At 45.7% G+C, this 15259-nt stretch overlaps 1 protein-coding gene across 3 annotated transcripts in view; it reads right to left on the minus strand.

Moving 5' to 3' along the window:
- Positions 1–15259, minus strand: part of SK (small conductance calcium-activated potassium channel) — a 424663-nt gene that overhangs the window by 334070 nt on the left and 75334 nt on the right. The gene's annotated exons all lie outside the window — the stretch shown is intronic.

The raw sequence follows: 15259 nt of genomic DNA on the forward strand, positions 1-15259 counted from the left end.
ATTTAAGGCCTCGATTTTATTTAGAAAACCAGAAGCACCGTTGCAAAGAGTAAAATATATAGTATAAAAAATATCCCAATACGTTCCACTGCAGACAACACACGGTAGGAAACATTCGAGCTCCCGCTGTTGAAATCGTCAGTGACGGTAATTGGAGGGCTACTGTTTTCCGGACTGCGGTGAGTTAATGAAATGGACATGAGCTTACGTTCATGCACCTGTCTATAGGACTCGAACGGCCCACTGAGTACAACACTGGCGTTATATGCGAGTGGAATAAGGCTGGAGACATCACCTTAACGTGCTGACACATTCGCTAGGATCATGGTTTATTTGCCATGTTTCTGAAAGCTATATCAAACTCACAAACGCACAACACAGCTCACTGCTCGAGCGCTCGAGGCAAGTGTGGGTACTACGTGTGCACGACATTCATTTTGTGAAAGTCACAAGATTCGTGCATATCCGGATAAAAAGACACGTTGCATCTGCCGAAAAAAAATTCCAGGGATCCAGAAGGAAAAGTAAATGCCGTAAAAACTCGTCTGTTGTTAAGCTACTCAAAGCTTAACTTATTGTGCGCTTTCTGTTGTTAAGCTACTCAAAGCTTAACTTATTGTGCGCTTAACTCAAAGGTTAAAGCTGTTATTGTGCGGCCCGTTTTTCAACCCCTAACACTTTCAGTGACTGTGCGCACTGTTCCAATTAATGAGATTTATATGTTCCTACTCTCAAGGGACTAAGCTAATGACTTCGGTCTTAAGAATCAATTGCCCGCTTAAAACTATTCCAGCATATGCTTATAGTTTAAAACAAGCGATCCCAGCCCCAGGCTCGAGATACACTTTTGACTAAAACGTTAAGTTTATCCCAAGAGAAATAATAAACGACGTGATAAAACAAAATTTGGCTGTTGGGCATAACCTTAGCGATAGTTACCTGAAACATTTGGCTGCGAAATAACTCTTTTATTTCTTGTTTAGAATATTATATAAAGTATACAATGAAAGTATATATTAAACAGAGGAAGAAACATTGTTGTTGCGCACAAGCTAAGCGCTGGTCTGACTCAGCTTAGTAGTTATAATTGATTTGCGAGTAGGTTCATGGCTTTTATAAAAAGATAGCAAAATGCGCAAACTTAAAAGATGCACACAGGAGACGAGGTAGGCAGGAGCAGCACCTGCTGGAGGCCTAACACATCAAGGACAACCGATGATGCTTACGTCTCACTTGACGTATGTGTGCACAGGCTTTACTTGCCATTGCTCTTTTCGAGGCGTTTTTTATCGCTGCCTTTATAGGCTGTCACTTGAAGGAACAAAATCACTTGAAAGTCTGCACTCATCCCGTCAAGCTTGGCCTCTGTGCGTGTGTTTCATGTCGGCGCAATTTATTGTTAATAAACGCTGCTCTAAGTTCACAACAACGGCAACAACATCAGCATCGGCTTAATTGGCTATCCACTGTAAATAAAGAAAACATAGATCTATCAGAGATAAAAGTCATGGAATAGTGACAACAACGCTCCTGCCTAATAAACAAGAAAAAAAAGAACGACATGTAAGCCCAAGCTATATTGTCTATCCCGTCGAGGTTGCTATGACTGTTTACACTGCGTGCGGTATTGTCGTAATCATTTCGATCAGGCTACGTTAAGTTTATTTGAATATTTTGCTTGAAAGTTTTGCATAGACTACGCAAATAACGTGAAAAAAAAATTGAAAGACTAATTTCCTCCGGGTGGATCTTGCCTCCAAACTGGCGCTTTGACGATACACCGTAAATTAATTTCAAGATCTTGTATCAACAATAGCCAGATCATCTTGGATACGCAGAATTTTGAGCATTCAAAGTTGACACTCCCATTAAATAAAAAAAAAAGTTAACTATGTTGGGTCTATATTTGCGTTCCCTCGTAACTTTTGTTCTTATAATTGAGATACCACCGTACTGGGGACATAAACTTGAACTCTCATATTTTTTTCCCACAAATAAAAATAGAAACATCAGTTCACTTTCGTTCAAACAAAGGCCTCGGGAGAAGATTGAGCCTATCTAATTAAAGCAGGGAGATTCACAAGAGTTAATTGGAAGCCTTTGTTATGGCGGAACTAGCAATGCAGAATTATGAAAGCTCCGTGTAGACGGCTTTCCTCTCCATTTATTTTTTCCACGCAATATGTCAGCACAGCTCACGCGAAGTAATATCGTGAAGCCCCGACAATAATGTCAACACTGGCAGTTTAAATATTAACAAAAGGCTTTTGAGCACCGAGACATGTAACGGCTGCATGAGTGGCCTCCTCTTTATGAGCTGGTAGCCTTTCTCATTGTTGCTTTAACCCCGACCACATATTCTGTCGATACGGGTTTGGCTTCCGTGCCGACAAAGGAACAGTTTTAATTAAGTTGTCCCGCACTGAAGCAGTTCACATCGTCTTGCAGTCGCTGCTTCTCTTGGAACGCCATGCAGTGAAGCCTATCAACTCGGGCAAGGACAAAAGAAAAAAAAAATACGAAAGAACTTTGGTCCTCAAGTAGGCAGTGTGTCGAAGAAGTTGTACCGTGAAGCAATCGCTTCGTAAGTTGCTTTATGGCGTGGTTTGCCCGATTTATTGCTAAAAGAAAAGTTTGCAATTTTTCTTTGGCATTTTTTATTTGTTTCTGTCACAAAAAAGCAAAAAAATTAACCTTCACACATAACTCCTACAATCTTCACTTTGTGAATATCTGAACACTGCTAGTAACTTAACACTGTTGCTCTACGCATTCTTTCTCCGTCCGGCGCCTTGATTGATCTGTTCATATTGCATGTTTTGTTTGAGTTGAGTGGATGGACGTATTGTTTATAAAGCTGTGATTACAGTAACAGAAAAAAAGAGGTATTCTTACAGATCACGTCGATACAACTGTTGAGAAAGTTCAAGTAGCGTGTACCACTCCGCGAATCCCAATTCCTCAAGTAAAGCCGCTTACATTGTTCAATTCTTGGTCCATTGTTTGCATACTGAGTTTGCTTCTATAATCAGCGCTTATACAAGGTCATGCTTTTGCAGGTAAATAATGAGATAAAACACATAACATTTTGAAGTATGAGCTGCGTAATTAGTCTACAAATTGCACAATTTGTTTCCACTCTACGAGCCTTTATGGGTCGTATTTGAAATAAAAAGTGAAAAAAAAAAGTTAGCAGAGGTGCATCGCATTCGAACATCGCTTTCAAACACCCCAGAGAGAATACAGTATTTTAACGAACCCGCAAGAGTGTAGGCGGTGTGGCTTTGCGTTCACAATACTGGCGGTGTTGCACAATGCTCTTCTGCGAATGCAAGAGATGAAAGAAAAGTCAGAATGGCGATTGATGTTTCTCACAGACGTAGGTCAAAAGATGCTTCACACTACGCGCCTTATTCCCTGCCACACTGTCATGCAAATAAGTGTTAATAAATAGCAAAGGACCGCTTCTTCTTTGGCCCCTTGCGGCGCGCCGGCACACTTCTAGTTATTTCTGTAGAATAACAAAGAAAGTGCACGCTTCGATTCTGACGAACATAACACCAATGCGAAATGACAATTGGGTCGGCACCAGTAGCCCCCGCTCTTCCTTTACGATATGCAGATTTACCGTACTGACTGCGGAAATGCATCGGTGATGAATGCAACTGTATTGAGAAGTGATGAGCTCCTGAGGAAGAGGACGTTCCAAATTTTCATTTGAATCTAACGTCTTTCAATTCCGCCAGTTAATAAAAGAGTTGCAGCAGGGCGTTGCAGCGTTACAGTGTTACAGCCTGAGGTTACAGAGTTACAGCGTGAGTTTTGATATGACGCTCTTATGCGAGGTTGAACTTTACGCTGCTAGGCAGACGGTAATGTCTGTGGCGCAAGAAGACGCAAAGCAATGTTATACTTTGGCAGAGACACTGTCGTTTTCATTATCCCTCTCTCCTTTCATTACTCTATCGCTCTGTCTCCTTCCTCATCTCCTCTTTCGTGCTTCGTGATATCGCCGCACAAAACGACACGCAAGCTGTCAAGCCCGCAATCTCTACGCGTCCTAGTTCCCGGGCAATGTCTTACCACGCGACTACGGCGTCTTCCCTTGCAAACAGAGCCGGCGAAGGCAGGGCCCCGGGGCGATACGGTATGAGCAACAACATCACCGCGCACAACGAAACAGCGAGCGAGATAAGAGCGTGCCGAGGATGAGCAGTCCACATACATCCTCAACGCGAAGTATTTATTGTTATCGTGGGTACGCGTTTCGCTTCTTGCCTTTTTGTTTTATTCCCTCAATGCAGCAGAGCTTCGGGGTCTGCTTTCTCGTGCTCCCCCGCAGTGCCTTTCTCTTCGCGTCAACCGTGGCGGAGGCGTGCCGAGGCGTCGCCATTGATGCCAGCGGCACAAAGGCGAGCAAGCGAGGCGACAGCTGCGTGCATTGACGCCACGCGCAGACACTGTTTGGGGCTGGCTCCGGGTGAAGGCGCCCCATTTGTTCGGGCCGGCCGAGACAATAATCTGGGCTTCCGTTTCGTGCTGCAGCCTCCCTATAGGAAGCTGCGATGCTTATGCGAGAGGGAACACAGATCCCCAGGCGCAATGCCAGCCGCGTGGCAAGGCGCGAACGTTCGGGAAAAGAAGGCGGGCTTGGGCCAGCAGGTCGCTTGTCCGTGGTTGTTATAACGTAATCAGGGTCACTAGGCGACGTAGAAGAGCGTTGTGCGCGATACCGATGCGCGTCTGACATTCTACCGTTAATAAAGACATAGTAAACAGCGCTAATAGAGTTAAAATAATCTCGTAGTATCCGCTTAAGACATCTCGCCCCCTCTGTGTTTAAACAAAGAATCTAATTTCAAGGTTGCCATCGTCCACTTTGGCAGGTGCTCCCAGGAGTGACGAAGGCAGGACGTGCTGTTGCCTTTCTGTTGTGTTCCAGATTCCCCGAATTTGAGGTAATCTCTAATGAATGATTGCCGTACTTGGAGCCCATTTGCTCCTAAGTTTGTTGGCCTACCATTATTGCATACAAATGTCTCCCTTGCTGTTCTCGTCCATATTATGCATTGCCACATCGGTCTGCCTATCACACGGTTCTAAGTAACTTTAACCACAACTGTTTTAATTTCTTTCATCCACTAAGGGACCAGAGGCAGACCCCACGCTCATTCCTTACTGCAGCTGCCAGCTCCTCTGATCCAACTGGCTGCGAACTGCCTTCTTGCAAACGCGTTCGCGCCCCCTCTTCGCGCTGATTCTTACCTTCTCTCTAAAACATTTCTTCTCAAAACACCTCAACCTCTTAATTCAGGGCGCCGTAGCAAACTCCAAATTCCAGAATTCCTGTTGAGCCTTCCGTAACTTCTCTCTTGCATTTGCTCTGCTACTTCAAATCAGTCCCTTTCTTTCTGTAAAGCGTACTCTACCTTTAACAGAATAGTAATGTAAAAAAGCTTACCCACTCGCGAACTGACGAGCGACGAAGCGGCCTGTCGGTCTTGTACGTGTTAAGATGGGGACGCAGCAGGGGATAAAAAAAAACAACGAAAGTAAAAAACGTCGATGCTGAAAAGTGGAAGAGCGAAGATGTGGCCAAATCACCTGTCTGGTACATGTCAGTAAGTCGGAGAAGCTCGCATATGCACCGTTGCACAATACGAAAGTAAGGACTCCTCGAAAACACTAGCGGCTCCAAAGACGTTACTAATGCGTTCTGTTTAATTCATTAAAAGAAATAAATAAGTAACTAGCAAGTTGAGAACCATAAGAAAAAAATTTTTTCAAAGCAAGGTGGTTCGAAAAATCATTAATATGCATTAGGTGCCTGATGTCGATGGACCGTCGCACCGTTGTGAACTTGGGTGTTACGGGCCCTCGATACGGTAATGAAAAATTTAATAGCTCCGCAATACTACCTTGAGAGTTTTAGGTTACAGAACGTAAAATAAAAGTGACATATGGCTGTAAGTAACGGGGCTTAGCAAAAATGCCGCAGTACTGGAATACTTGCGACAATCATAATTAGAACGGCGCAGACCTGTTCAAAGGGTGGTAGTTAAGCGCTTGAAGACATTTATCGCTCATATCAAAGAAGAGTTATCTATAGACAGTTATGCATATAGGCCCCATTTAGGCCAGCGTTTTCTCAATTTAGTCAGAAGAAAAATACTTGAAACAGATATATACGTAGAATAACGGAAAACTGGGTGAGTTTGCGGTGGTTGTAGTTCATGGTGCCAAGAAGAAGAAAAGGAACGCAGACACCACTCAAAACAAACACAAAAAAAAGTAATGTAAAGGAAGATCCAAATCAAACAAACGATAAAGAATTTTCCAATTTTAGGGAAATCTCACCGAAGCAGAAACCAGGCTCTTGCTCCCGTCAGAAAATCAGGAAATTTTGTGGGCACTCGCAAACTGAGCGGAGTACGACAGCGCCACCCATCAGAAACTGGGAACAACGTGCCGACGTCATGGCTTTATAAAAGGTCGTTCAGATCACAACTGCTTAAAATGTAGCAAAAAACACCTAATCTCAACTTTACATCTTTGCGCTCAGGCGCAAAAGCAGCGCGGTCCAAAAGAATCGCGCAGTTCGGAATCGACAGTTTTCGAAGCACTTAGCAAAAAAGCTGAGCCTACCTTACTTGTGGAAGGATACAGCCAGGCCGAAATCTATAGTCCTGATCTCTGAGACTCTACCATGGTAGTAATAAAAATTAAAAAAAAAACGTTGTTTTTGATGGTGCAAATCACCATGCGACTTTTAAATCTAATTTAAAACTAATTTAAAAGTCAAAAACTTGCGTGCGCTGCGGTTAGAACGCATAAATTACCACTGATAATAATCACGCATGCACAGCCCTATGTTAAACCTTGAATTCGAATATGAGGGACTGTTGCTAATAATTCCCCGAACTCGTTGAGCCAACCGTATCTTATAGCAAAGAGGAAAACCACATTGAATCCTGGGCTCCATTAACGTCTATACGAAAAGCCAAGAAAAAAAAATTTCAACCCACCCGTCACATTCGACCTAAACTTTTCCGAAAAGTTCAAGTCAGGCAAGTAGCTTCCCTTTTATATTTTTGCTTTCTGATAAAAAGTTATTCGTGCCTGAGGAAGAGCAAACGCTACCATGGCTTTGTAGAATTTGCCAGCGTTAGCAAAAAAAGTTTCTGCTTTTCTTTGACGTGTCTCTGTTTCTTTAGTATTTTTTTTTATAAAGAGAGGAAAGAACCAGCAACGAAGCGGCAAGATGTTAGACAGATAGGCACCCGCATCGCGTGATCGAGACAGGACCAGGCGCACAGCCGCGCAGTATATCAACGTGCGCAAAGGAGACGCTCGCCTGCCGAGAGTCCATCGCCTCCATTTTCGAAAGAGAGCTCTAGAGGAGGTCGGAGGGGAAGGAGAATGTTGGAAGGAGGGATAGTCACGCACGGCGCACATTTTCCACGAAACCCACGCGATGACGAAAGTTGGGCACGCCGCGATTTGAGCGCAAAAACGACCAGCACGGACTTGGGCATTAACGTCAGCGATAACCTCACAAATATCAGGACAATCGGTACTAATCTCAGTCTATAGGGTCGCTGAAATTAGCACAAATGAGAAAACGAAAGTACAGACTGCGAGAGTTTCTTGAGTAGTTACTGAGCCACCGTTATTGTGCCGTGAAATGTCAACTTCGTATCTGATTTGGACATTTTGTTTCTGCCGAAGTGTGGATTTCCTCAGGAAATACAGTTACTCCGCCATGATTAAGGTTTCTGTTTGTGTTGAATAAATATTAAGTAAAATACCAAAGTAGCATTCACTTAATGAGGAAGAGCTTAAAGTATACAAGCAGATTCATCATTCAGAAAGAGATGCGAGAAGCAGTGCTCCCAGCGTGCGCAGAATATGCAGAGTGCGGAATAAACGGAATAAACAGTTTTCACGTTGGGGTCTCCCAGTGTAACATGTGTTGTTTAACCGGCGTCGTTGTATGTTTCACGGATAAAAGAAAACCTGAACTTTCCGCCAAGCAGAAGCCGAGTAAAGTAACATGTTCACATTTCCTGGAACTCCCGGGATACATGAAGCAGCGGTATTACTTTAAGGAAGTTCACTCTCAGAACCAACCTCTTCATCCCCCCCCCCCCCCCCCCCCCCCTCCACCGTTCTTCTTTTCTTAAAGTTGAGCAAGATGTAGTGGCAGCCAGACTCGCACTACGCAACACGCCATCGCACAGGAAACTATGGACACGGCGTAAGTTCCCGCACAGTGTGCTATGCTCGCCGGGCAGGCCTGCCTGCTCGCGCACTGGGCATTAATAAGCGGAAACGGTATCGACCGCCCCCAGGCACTGCCCCGACAGACAAGGGCCCCCGGTCGATAGAGTAAAACTTGCACGTTGTTCCCCTCGTCTCTCCGCCTTCTTCCATTTTCGCTTCGCACCCCCTCCCCCCCCCCCCCTCTCCTCCTCCCCCGTATTCTTCCCGAACCCTACTCACGGTTTGCTCACACCGCGCCTGAATTGGTGGCACGGTGAACTTTCGCCGCGCGGAGAATCGGCGCCGCCTATTCATCTTATTCCGAACATTTGAAGCTGAAGCTCTCTGTCGCAGTGTTTTGATCGTAGATCGTTGCATACATTTCTTCAAGCATTGTGTCGCTAGACCTGCTTTAAACGTGGTTCAGCGAAACGCTCACTAACGCAAAAATATGTTTTAATTTTTTTCAAGGCATGGTTTAAGAGCTTTAAACGTGGTTCAGTGAAACGTGCATTTAAAGCTTGTAAACCGTGCCTTGAAAAACATTAAAACATAAATTTGTGATAGTGAGCGTACAGTATTGGTGCATGAGTCTTTCTCGTATAACTCGCTGGCCGTGGTGGCTTAGTGGCAATTCCATTCGGCTGCTGGGGAAAAAAAATAGGCGGTACCAAAACCCGGCCGGAGCGGAAGCATTTCGATGGCGGCAAAATGAAAAAGAAAAAATTCCCATGAGCTGTGCGGTGTAAGTGGACGGCGAGGAACCCTAGGAGGTCGAAATTACTTCGTAGCCCTCTAATACGGCACTTCCCATCAACCCATACTCAGCTTGGTTACTTTAAATGGAACATTGCAAACCATATCATTATTTATTTTCGCTATTGGAAAAAGTGCGCAGTATTATTCCTATGGTGCAGTCGTCAACGAATTAAGCGCAGTTCACCCAGCAAGCGGCCTCCCGTGTACTCGGTCTAAGCATGCTGCCTGTTAGCTGGGTTTTAACCCGAAACACATATTTAGATAATCGGAGATTATGCTTATACCTCTCACATGTTTTCAAGCGCAATCATAAGTACGCACGCTTTAGCACAGAGCGGAATTTCTAGAAGGCCACTCGCTGACAACCGTACACTTAATAGCACGTGCATGTGCGCATTCACGTGGGTTAAATTTTTGGGTTGTAATACTGACTTGTAACCGTGTTCGGCGTGCTTAGAAACTATTCTTTATGCGTGAAATACGTCCAGTAGTGAGCGAGACAGCAATAAGTCGCCGTGAGCCCGACCAAAACCACTAGTGTCTAGCGAAAATTTGGGAACGTCTTACTCCCATCACTGTTTGCAAAGGACGTCATTTCAAAATGACATTAACAATCCTGAACATTCGAACTTCGATATACTTTCCTCTCAGTGGGAATATAACTTGATTGCTTAAGAAAAACTGATTTTTGCTCGCACCGCGAGCAATCCCCCCCACATGAAGGGTGCAACTCGGTAGCAACTGAAGAGCGACCACCCTAAAGTTCGCGGCATTAACCCTCTGCTTTTAAGGTTGGCGAGGAAGATTTTTTATGCGAAGCATATTACTAGAGGTACACTACAGCCCTTCGCCGTGGTTACGCGCCGTGCACACCACGTGGTACAGTGACGTCACACCACGTGACATACTACGTGACACATGACGTCACGACGGAGGAAGACAGAGGTACACTACAGCCCTTCGCCGTGGTTATGCGCCGTGCACCCCACGTGGTACAGTGACGTCACACCACGTGCCATACCACGTGACACATGACGTCACGACAGAGGAAGACGGAGGTACACTACAGCCCTTCGCCGTGGTTACACGCCGTGCACACCACGTGGTACAGTGACGTCACACCACGTGTCATACCACGTGACACATGACGTCACGACAGAGGAAGACGAGGGTCCACCTCGCGCCGTCGCTGTGGTTGCACGCCGTGCAGACCACGTGGTACAGTGACGACACACCACGTGACATACCACGTGACACATGACGTCACGACAGATCGCCGTCACGCGCTGGGAGAGGGAGCACGATGCCATCGCACAGACACCGGAATGTCCTCGAGCGGCATTCCCGCGCATTTCGAACGCGCGTTCACACTCGGTGTAGGTGGAACGCTCGCTCCACCGGGCAGGCGGACGCGGCTTCCGTGGCAATCCAGGCGCCCACCCAACGCGCGTCTCGGGGTTAGTCGGCGTTCCGCTGTAGCCATGCCGTTGTCTTCCCCCACGACGAAGGCTTCTAGTGGTTGTATTAAAATGACCAAGTATTCAACCGAGGAAAGCCATGTATGACCAAGCCTAGCCATCAATATGCTTCGCATCTGACCAGGGTTAACCAAGTTAAGCCTCAGCCATTTTTTTTTATCTCATTAAGCCGAGTCAATTTTTTTTAGCAGCTTCTGGGGGCACAATATACAATGGTTGGCACGCCAACAACCGTCGTGATGAAGAGGTGCGTTTGGGTGTCCCGCGAACCACGGCAACAACTCACCGGCTGAGCCTAGCGCAACCAGGACTCAATTTCAGGACGACAAACTTTAGAACGTGACCTTTCCTTGACCACGAACACACACTGCATGAGATCCCCACTATGACAACGGGAACAGCTCTTCAATTAATTCTGAAAAGCCTGAACTTGTTAGAGCGGCGTTCAGACCATCCGGAAAGTTTGTGACTTGGGTAATGCCTCAGGCTAGAACTAATTACGACTCCCCGACCCTTAGCTACAGAGTCAGAGGGCGTGCCGATCGTGCATGCCACGCTCGTCGGTAGTTGCGACGATGCGGAAGGCTCCACAGGAACTGGTAGTGCGGCGTTGCTGTTATAGTGTGTTTGTAGAGCACTCTTCTGCAGGTAAGAACTTCTCATTAGACAAACACCTGTGGGTCACAGGATTTTTCAACGTTGCTGCCAGCTTGATAGCATTTACTCCATAAAATTAATCAAACTGGTTGCGATTTTGCTCTGTTGAGAACCAGTTTTCAGCATCGACCGCCCTTTGATACATGAAGCGCATTGACATTGAACAGTGCATGTTTTGATCTACCTCAACTGCTATATATTCAATCTTGCCCGACTTTTCATAATGGTCTCGATATTTATTTGTCATGTTTCTCATTGTTGCGTTCAAATTTATAACCAAATAGAACGCGGCATGCGTTTTCCTGCAAAACGCATCTGAATTATTACTTTAAAACGATATTTTAGATTGCCCTGACCAACGCTAAAAAGAATTTTTACCGACCGCTGCGCTCTTAACCAAGGTGCAGATTTAAATAATCCCATAATAAAAAAAATTTTCTTCGGTCAGTAGGATAGCCTTATGCGATGAATTTGCAGCGCGCATGCTGGATAGTTTGAGCGCAGCTTAATATGCGAGCGAATATTAATTTATGGTGATTATATGGAGGGTAGAAACGACTGGCCTCTTGTCGCTGAATACCCTTTCTTATGTTCCGGTCAATCTCTTTCTGAACACCCACACACTATAGCCGAGAAGGAAATAGATCGTGATTAACTCAACTTGCTGTTTCACAACAAGCGCTTATGAATAACGCAAATGTCATCAATTAGCAATCTCGACCTAACAAAGAAACTTGCCAACGAGCGAGCACGACAGCTCAGTACACCACGAGTGATAGGTTAGAATATTATTATCCTCGTCCGATTTTTGTTGCGAAAGCAACATTACGCGAGTCGCCGAGCCATTTCGCGGAGCTGACGAAAGGTCATACTGCGCATGCGCGAGCAGCAGTGACGTCACACGGCGCGCAGTTGGCGCGCCGTCGCTGCGCGGGTGACCCAGGGGTGCCGCCGCCGCGCTCCCCAGTTGCGCATGCGCAATACTGGCGCATAGCTAGCGTGCCGGGGCCGCCGCCGCTGCCGCGCGCTCTCCATCGCCTCTCTATCTCTCCTCGTTACTTTCCCAATCCTCCAGGTTTAACCAGAGCTAAACCACTGCCAATTTTTTTTTGTTCTTTTTAGCCTTCGTCAAAGGTTCAAGTGACGTCACGTCCCACTTATGCATTGGTTGTCGTTCGTCGTACCGCGCTATAGGAGCTGAATAGAATGGAAGGAAAAAAACCTTTATCTTATGCAGAACCATTAACCGTGGATAACATCCCTCAAGCAGCCAAGTTATATCCGCTGATAAAGCAATCAACGATACACAAAATGCCCATGGGCACTAATGTTATATCGAGCGCGAGAACTCCCAGCACAGCTATTAATAAGGAAGATTGAAATCGCAGCGTTTAACCAAACAGCATCGAAACATCAGCACACTGCAGTATGTGAGTGACGATCAGTAGAAACCAGTATATGAAACTTTGAGCGACAAACAACGGTTCTGTAAAGACAAAATGAACAGAAGATGTAGAGAACATGCTTGGTTCACGGAAAACGGTTTTCGCAATTCGTCCCCATACACACATGCTGCCATGAAACACGGATTTTCAACCGAGAAGTTTGTAATAAAAAAAAAACAAAATATCGGCAGCAGCCGTCCGTTTATTAAAGAGGTTTACCTATATAACGTGTTGAAAACAAAGCAAAAAGAGTGCATGATGGAAAAACGCGTGTGAAGACGACCACAAGACGAATAACCACAAGAACGAGTGTATTCTATTCTATTCCTGGAACTTCAAATTTGTTTAGTTTATTTGAATTTTTCAACAAATATTTTTATTTTTTCTAGTTTCAGTCATTCCACTATTCTACTTCGCAGCCTCACGCCTTTTTTCCCCGCGCAAATATTTTCTTTGGCATTCACCGCCATACATTGGCAAATCCCCCCGCGTGTGTATGTGCCATGTTTAATGAGGCTGTTGTTGTTGTTGTTTACCTCAAAATAATGGCGCGTACCCACTGCGGAGGATTGGCCAAGGAACAGGTGACGTAGACAACAACAACCAGCGCTTTCTCCTGCAGTCATCTTCACACGATTTTTTCCACCATGCTTATAAACCAACTCGCCGTACTTTCTGCTCTAATCAAAAGGGTTACATCAGCTTATATCTTCGTCTGTCAGCTTGTAGGTAAAGGGGACCGTTAAGCAGAGTATGCTAAAAGTCGACATATCTTTACAACCACGGCACAGTTAGAAAAAGAAGTAACGAGGGTTTCCATAGTTTTATCTGCGCTAACCTGTTCCTCAAGAACTGGTGTCCGTCCTGCGTACACGATAGTACTTAGCGATGGAGAACCGAAATACAGAGAGAGAAAGAAAATGGCAACTGAGAACAAAAGGTTTGCTAGTCACAACAGCTTTATTCCTGCTTGTCTTATGCGGCGTCAACTTAAATCTCTCGGAGGGCGCGTTGTTTTTATATTATTGCGAAAGCAATACTAGTTGCACTTTCAGCCGATCGCGTAGCGAGGCCGGTAGCTACCATATTAGCATATTGGATTGGATTGGATTGGATTGGATTGGTTTGGATTGTATAACCGATGCATCACCACAAGTCTAACCACAAGCACCACCACCAGCTACACTACCAGCTGAACCATGGCGTAGGTACGGATATTGCTTTCGCAATTACCGGGCTTAACCAAGCTAAGCCACAGCCATTTTTACACCACCGGAAGGGGAAATATAAAAGAAGAAACTGGAGGTGACAATTAAGTCTCACTGCAAGAGTATGACGCGATAATGTAGTGGGTTAATTCCAATATGTGCAGAATGTCATTCTCTACTTTACAGTCATAGAACCCTGGGAGTCCTCGTACCCCTCCTGGCGCAGTGGTGCAGCAGTTAAACGATGCGCCACTACCTAAGATGGCAGGTGCTCCCAGCTGTGGGCATTATGCGTCCTAGGTTGCTCTTCCCGACCGACCAATCATTAATTTCACCGCCACCTGCCACGGTGCGCAGTTTTCTCACTATCCGGTGGGTAGGTTGTGACGACGCCGCAAGGACACGCGACCTGTAGGTGGCCCATCTGCCTCCTAGGCTGCCCTCTGGGCACACCTGCCAGAGTCATGCCGACAACGCCGACGGCGGATTTTCTGGAGAACGAGGCCTTTAATGCTATTGCGTTAAAAAGCGTACCCGTTTTCAGAGGGAGAACTTCGATTTCATAAAACACGCGTATTGAAGCTTTACTGCAAGGGGAGAAAAAATAAGAACGGCGTAGGCTATAGATGGCGGCCGCGCTGGCGACCGAGTTGGGACCCGCCGGGCAACACCCACAACGTCAGCCTTTCGTCACGCTCTAGGAATCGCCCCTGGGCGCTAATAAAAGATCCGCGAGCAAGGTATCCGAAGCACGTGCTCCCACGTATGAGGCAACACGCGACGAGGCCCGAGAAAAGTGTCGACGTCACAGAGCGACTCCTGCGGTTGAAAGTTACGCGTCAGGAGAAAAGTAAACGCTTTATTCTTTATTTTAATTGATGTGAAACGCGTTACAGTTCCGTGGCTTGAAACGTGAAATATTTTAGCCACAGCTTCGCAGTCGTGAAGAGTGTGTTCAAGCGTGTTAAAGCGCTTACCATTAAGTACTAGAACGCGCGTTCGAAAGCAACTGTGTGGTCGTCGCGGGAGATTTTGAGAAAACAGTAGCTTTCTCGAACAAAATTGTGTTGCCGGTCTATGCTAATCACGTTGCTACAGAATATCATACTCGTTCTCAAAGTTTTACTCAGGAAAAAATGGTGGTTAACTACATGAAGTTTGATTCATGATTCCTTGCTGCCTTGGTTATGGCTTCGTTTGCTGTCACCTGGCTTACAGGTGACTCAAAGAGGACAGCCAGTAAAAACTCATCTATGCGGAGTTAAGTGGAAGTAGGGGCACAGCATAAGGCTATGGCTACCCTTTCACTGAAAGACGAATTTCTAAAAAAGTTGGCAGTGGTTTAGCTCTAGTTAAACCTGGATGATTGCGAAAGCAACGAGGAAAGAGGGAAATTCGTCTATTTTTACCCCGCCGCGGTGGCTCAGTGGTTATGGCACTCGGCTGCTGA

This window comes from Amblyomma mixtum, chromosome 2 (genome assembly GCF_055824585.1).
Source record: "Amblyomma mixtum isolate Tamu chromosome 2, ASM5582458v1, whole genome shotgun sequence".
Taxonomy (NCBI): Eukaryota; Metazoa; Arthropoda; class Arachnida; order Ixodida; family Ixodidae; genus Amblyomma; species Amblyomma mixtum.